Below are 6562 nucleotides of genomic sequence, written 5' to 3' on the forward strand. Positions count from 1 at the left end.
GCGAGCATCAACCGTTCACTGCCCTTTACCATGACGAACTAAGCGCTGGGCAGGACAACGCGAATCCAGACGCACATAACTCAGTGCTGCGTTGAATAAAACACTGCAGTAACCTAAGCGTTATGCCTTCCCGCTCCTATAGTGAATCAGACATGATAGGAGTAGTGAACCTCACCTTCTGGCAGCGTTGTTACTTTTTCAGCCTTGCAGTACACGCCGTGCATCAAACTCAGATGACAAATATTATCCATGCTATTATGTATTCTGATCTAACCACCCGCAATGATAAATCACAGTAACAAATGGGCTTTTGTATACTTTTCCTGTGATTTCATCTTCTGCAGTGTATTAAAAGCGTTGAATGAGCACTTTCAGCAATCGCTTCGAACTGATCCCTTCAAATCAATTTATTCCTCAGGATAAAACTATTGAATCGCGTTATGACAATCTCCGCTTCATTTTTGCCAAGTTCATTGCTTCATTACTGCCTGTTACCGGCCATGGCGTAGCCGATTTGAATTCACAGATCTTTTCAACTCATTGCTGCGTTGAAATAAACATTGCAGTTAGCTAAGCCTTGCTCTTCTCATTGCGGTAAGTTAAGCTCTCCATCTCTCAAAATCGTCTGCGAAGCTGTGCCTCGAGCAAGGATGGTGGTCTTGTGCGGGTAGCAGTAGGTCGCCATTTTGTTCCGCCACACCGAAAGCTTCATTACGAAGGTAGACCGAGGGGAAGTTAGACTAAGTGTGTACACAAAGCTATCACACTAACCAAAATGCGCTTATAGCGATATGAACTGCGCGGTGAAAATGGGGGAGTTATGATTTATCATATGCAGCATCCAGAGGTGGCCACCAGGAGCGGTAGTACGATATAAAATTGCAGAAAAAATGCCTTTGGGGCTTGCTTTTCCCGCAAACTATGTCGCATTCATTATTGTTAGCAGTTTAACTTTTGTTTCCATCAAGAAGGGCAACTGAAGTATTTTGGGTCAGTTTTCCTTTACAGAATGATGCACTCATATTGATTTCAAGCCGATGAAGAGGAGTGCGCCCGCCGCTTAAGCCAGCGCCGTGCAGTTAAATTTTTGTTAAATTTCTTAACTTCAAGTCGAGAAGAGTTCTCTGCAATGCACCGAAGTTAAAGAATGTCATTTCGGTCCAAGTTTGGCGTTTGGTTAGACGAAGATATTTCTCCTAAGGTGCTGCCCGCGAAGAAAAAAACTGCGCGATTGCGCCAGGGAGCATCGCAGGGAGGTTTGCTGTGCCTTACAAAGAACTGCATATACTGAGCGGCATTTATAGCCACGATTTGACCTCAGATCTGTTATTCGTATTAGTTCCGCGCAAGAGATTGCCGCTGAAAGACTTCATAGAAGACAACAAAAGAAAATTACCACAACCAGTCCGCTTTGCCTGCTGCTACCGGCGAACTTAAGGGCAAGGTTCACGTATTAAAAGCAATAAAGAACACGTGTTCCGCTGATACGCTTGTTGCACGGAAACCTAGCTTTTTGTCGACGTCGGAAACAGTCGTTTACATCATGATTTATACTCTTCTGTCGAGATTGTGTCGAGTCTAGACGCAGAGGAGTGCTCATAGAGGTAAAAGTGCAGTTTAGGAATGGGTTATGACTTAGCAGATCAATTTAATTTATTTTCCATCATGCAACTACTGAATCGCATCATAAATATTCTGTTTTAGTTCATTTTCACGAGCTTCATTGTATCATTGGTGCCTGTTTGCGGCCGCCACGTAACCGATGTTAATTCACTGATCTTTTCAATGATCGATTTGAGCAAATATTCGCAGCTTTCAAGTTCGTAATTGCATGCCGATGTTTTACTACTCAGCCATATGTTGAACAACGGTATCTATGAACTCCCAGAATGATCGCGCTGACCATCTGCATTTTCTTCAGTGCATCCACTAACATGACCTCATAAAGGTAGCGCACAAAGATATTCACACGTACGGATACATTACACCTCATCCTGACATACTGTCCTGATCTAGGAAATAGTAAAATCCTGGAAAAAAGCTACTAATCATAGGGCCGCGTAATATTTGTAAAGTTCAGCGCGCAGTGACAAGAGAAAAAAATAAATAAATGCTCAACTCCGCGCTCAAAGATACTGAAATTATGAATCAGGTGAGACAAAGCTTTTTCGCTGAATTTCAGTCGTTTCGCGAGCTATTCAAGTATTGATGACTGGCGCTTATTTCGTAATCATGTGAAATATATAGAAGAGTCCTGTGTGCTCCAGCTTAGAGTAGCATCGTGTATAAGCGATCCATGGCTTACCCGTGATAGTAGGAAATGCATGAACAAGAAAGCTATATTGTCTATTTAGCCCATTTTTAAACATAAGTCCGTGCTCAAGTTCTGTACATCCCAAGCGACCCGGGGCCTTTACTGTGCCAGCTCAACTACCGCAGCGCAATGAGCAGGTACACCATTCGGTTCAATTATTTGCCCCCATATATACTACTTATTTGGAGACCAAACGCATTGCTTATTATGCCAACCTCCTTCCCTCTGCCTCTCTGCGAAACGCCTCTATCACTGTGTACTTAGTTCTTTTGCTCTTGCTGAGCTCTGGCCCTTCCTGTCCAATCAGTATTTTAGAGTCGTAACCAGCCACAGTACTTTCGGCGGACTCGCACTCTTGAAGACCCCACAAAAAACAGACAAGGTGGATGGGCGCCTTGCCTGCAAGAGTATTTGTTCTCTGTCACAGAAAGTGGGCCGTACTATAGCGCATACATAGGCCGGCATATGATGACAAAATCAGACACACACCCAGGCGCTTTCTATCTTCTAACCAACTCGGCCGAATCGTCAGGAGTCACGTACAAGTTCCGGCGTGCCCGCCACAATGGGGCTGCTTTTCTCGCAAACTTGCGGAGACGCCTGATTTGAGTCGCAAAACGATAGTCTAGAATATTCCAGCCACGACACCATCGGCTCGACAACGTGTTACTCAGGAGATGCCATGACGCCAGTTCGTCTGGCCGCGCCAGCTTCCCAGAACCCACCTCTCTGCGTCACAAGCCCGTAACATTTTTGTACAACCGCTAGCTGGCATCAGAAATGCCAGTTTTCACCGGGTTTGGCTGCCTTCCTGTAGTTCTGTGGTGTCCCGCTCACCACGCCACACTGTAGAAACTCGTCGCATCGTAAATTCGCCCTCACCGAGTGCCGCGTAAGGAGGCCAACGTGACCTATGCAGTTGAATGGTTAAAGCCTATGGGAATCCGGGCTTCCCGCCGTTGCCCTTGCGCAGCAGTTCTGGCATCACGCGTTGGTCCAACACCCTCTAGACTAGGCAAGGCTTCTCTGCTCCTCCTTGACGTCATCACACTACGACGGGCGCCGGAGATCGTGTTCTTCATGAAGGGACGGTGCTGCGCGGTCGTTCGTTCTTGTGTAACTGCAGCGCTACGTGAAATCGTCCTTTGATGATTTTGACCCCATGATTTAATGCTGGCATATATTAATGATATCATTTCCGGTACACAGTCCGCGGTGAATAGGTTTAAAAACTGAAAGTTAGCGGTTTCCGGATTATGAATATATGTTGGCTATTCAGTATCTTTTACTATCACCTAATAATGCCTGAAAGTCCGCACATTTTTTTTTCTACGGGGCTTTGATATTCCGCTGCGCGTTCCCATATATCTTTATTTTTGTTAATAGCTCGCTGCATGACGCAGATTTGGAGATTATTTTCGAACAAAAATTGAACCGTGTGGTTTATCACCTAGCGCCGACTGTTTTCCAGGAATCTAACTACTATTTGTAAACTTTTTCTTCCAAACAAACGCTCACCCTTCCTCCACAAACACACGCAAAAAAACATTGCCATAAGGTATGGCTCCCAGAACAGCTTGCAGCTCCATGCATGGCATCTGAACTGACCGACTGAGCAGATCCCTTTCGATTTGATAAAACTGAAGCAAGCTGTGTTACATAAAAAGATATGTTTATTAAGAAGTACTTGCAGCTGGGCTTGTTGGTGCGTATTCGTGAAAGGCATGAGAGCGCAAAATGGCAACATGGAACAGGACGAGCGCTGCACTTTCAACATGATTTATTCAATTAAGAGCGTTTATATAGCATCTGCCCTAATCCATGCTCGCAGCTGATGCTCGCAGTTAATCGCAGTTGATTTGTCAACTGCAATTAAGAGCTCATCCTGTTCCCTTACTCGTCCATGTTGCCATTTTGCGCTCTCATGTCCTTCACGGATATGTACAAGCATTCAGAAAACTTTCAGAGGCGTGAAACACAAGGAGTCAGAACAGTCAAGATTTCAAAGTTTCCGTTTTTGAGCAACTTTTGCTTGAACAAGACTGTCATTCCTATTTTTACAATAGTTTTTCAGCAGAATGTTTGTTGCAGCGTTAAGAATGTGATGCATGACCAAGTGAGGACTACGATTGCTTTCACATTCGTCGAGCATACTTTTTACTTCGCAGCTTGTCCAGGACGATTTTAGCAGTCATTGCAGCATTAACCACGGGAGGTTGGGGCAACTTGAGCCCTCCGCGATTCATGTTTGCTATAATTTCAGCATTCTCAATTATGATGTCTTCATCTTCTACCAAATTTTCTCGGCAAGCAGTGCATGCAAGTTTTTTAAGTGCTTCATGGGCAAAGTATCCGGCCACGTACATTACAGCTGGCATTTTGAGCCTTCATTTCGAAGTCCTTGTATTTACTTTAATGTTAAACCTCTGTAGAATCGCCTCATTAATGCTGACAGCAGGTGCCCCTGAATTCATGTCTGGAAACGCCAGGGCTCTTTGTAGGCGAAGCTTGCGTTCGGATTCGAACACTTGTCTGATGGACACATGGTACTGCCACCCGGAAAGCTGTCTATACTTGCCAGATCTTTCCTGCAAGCAGTCTGGCTGGAACTTCCCCAGAAGTACGTAGTCAAATTCAAGGTCTTCAAGGCAATAGTTTATTATCTTGACCAAGGCTTCCGTGGTGAGACGCAAGGCGCTGTGGGTCTCCCGAGTGAGAATTCTATTGTCAAACTTCAAACTCTCTCAGGTCAAGCCACTGCATAATTATTTGAAGGAATTCAACTTGTGGACACAACTTTTCTGCAATGGGAGTCTGCAGATCATCACGAAGCCGGTGTCCTTTGCTGGCCGACTTCACATTAACAATCCTCCACCAGGTTTCGACAACCTTTAAAAATTCCGCTGTCCCAGCTGCATGCTGCAGTGCATAGCGTTGACCGCATGTTCCTAGAGCAGCTATGGTTGATAGGTTGAACACTTTCAGTGCAAGCTTCACATTTTGCCTTTCCTTAATAGATAGATTGAGGGCCTTTACTGACAGTGTTGGAGAAGCCTTGAAAAGGTGGTCTTCTTCTTTTAGGTGAAGATCACGAAGGGTGTTGAACGAAGTAGTGATAATTATGGGTTTGAGTTCACATTCATAAGTGAAGGAAAAAACATGCATATTCCATGGTTTTTGGTTGATCCAATTTTTCCGAATGCATTTCAACTAGTGAACAGGGTAAATAACGAAAAAAAGAGGACGAGTGGGATCTGATGGGTGAGGTTAGGAGCTGCTGACTTCTGATGACATTCCAAAGAGACATTGTTTTGCGATTGATAGAGTTGTTATCTGTGATGGCTGCAATGATGCAAAGCTAAACCTTTTCAAGCTCATTTAGGATGCTGCGCAGCGCAGTGTTCAGCTGTTGAGCATTGATTTGTTCAACTGGCAAAATGTGAATACTATTTTGTGAAGACAGGAGGCTTTCAATCATAAAAACACGAGCTGTCTTTGCTGCATTTGAAGTGTTGCTGGCAGTGCCGACAATCGTGCCACCCTTATAATCAAAATACGCCTGTAGATGGATCTCATTCATCATGAGAACCACTGACTTCTCATGACACTTCATTGCACTCGCGATCTTCGCATAAAGCACAAAAGAAGCATCCTGCTGCCCAGCTACTGGGTTTATAACATATGCATTGCATACACGCCTGATCGTGGACTCTTGCGGCAATGTGAGACATCCGTAGTTACGAAAGTACCTATAAGCATGAGGAGAGATGGTAAATAGAAGGCTGGAAAATACCAACAACTCTGAAGAGTAGCGGGTTGACTTGCTTAAAAGGAGAAAGACTTGTTCCTTTAAATAAGTAAAAGCATCTTGCCAATCTTCGTTTTACATTTCTTGATTTGTTGCGTCTTCAACAAGAGATAGCAGGGCTTCAATATGAAACCTGTCTTGTCTTCAGGTTTGCGGAAGACAGGAGCCTTATCAGAGCTCTCAACAGCATCCAACAGACCTGTCAAGCACCGAATATTGTTGACAGTTTTTGGAATGATCTCCCCGCCATCAAGTTTGGTGACCTCGACATCATGAAAATACTGCCTTAGAGAGAATTCGTGGTGACTATAACCGACTTTTTGATTGCTTGGGCATCATCACAGTAAGATTTAGGAAGAGTATAAAGTCATGCTGGGAAACCAGCGTCCAGAATTTGGAGACCTTGATACATGGTATGCATTTCAAGAGTGCCTCCGCCT

The sequence above is a fragment of the Amblyomma americanum genome, chromosome 1 (genome assembly GCF_052857255.1).
Source record: "Amblyomma americanum isolate KBUSLIRL-KWMA chromosome 1, ASM5285725v1, whole genome shotgun sequence".
Classification (NCBI taxonomy): Eukaryota; Metazoa; Arthropoda; class Arachnida; order Ixodida; family Ixodidae; genus Amblyomma; species Amblyomma americanum.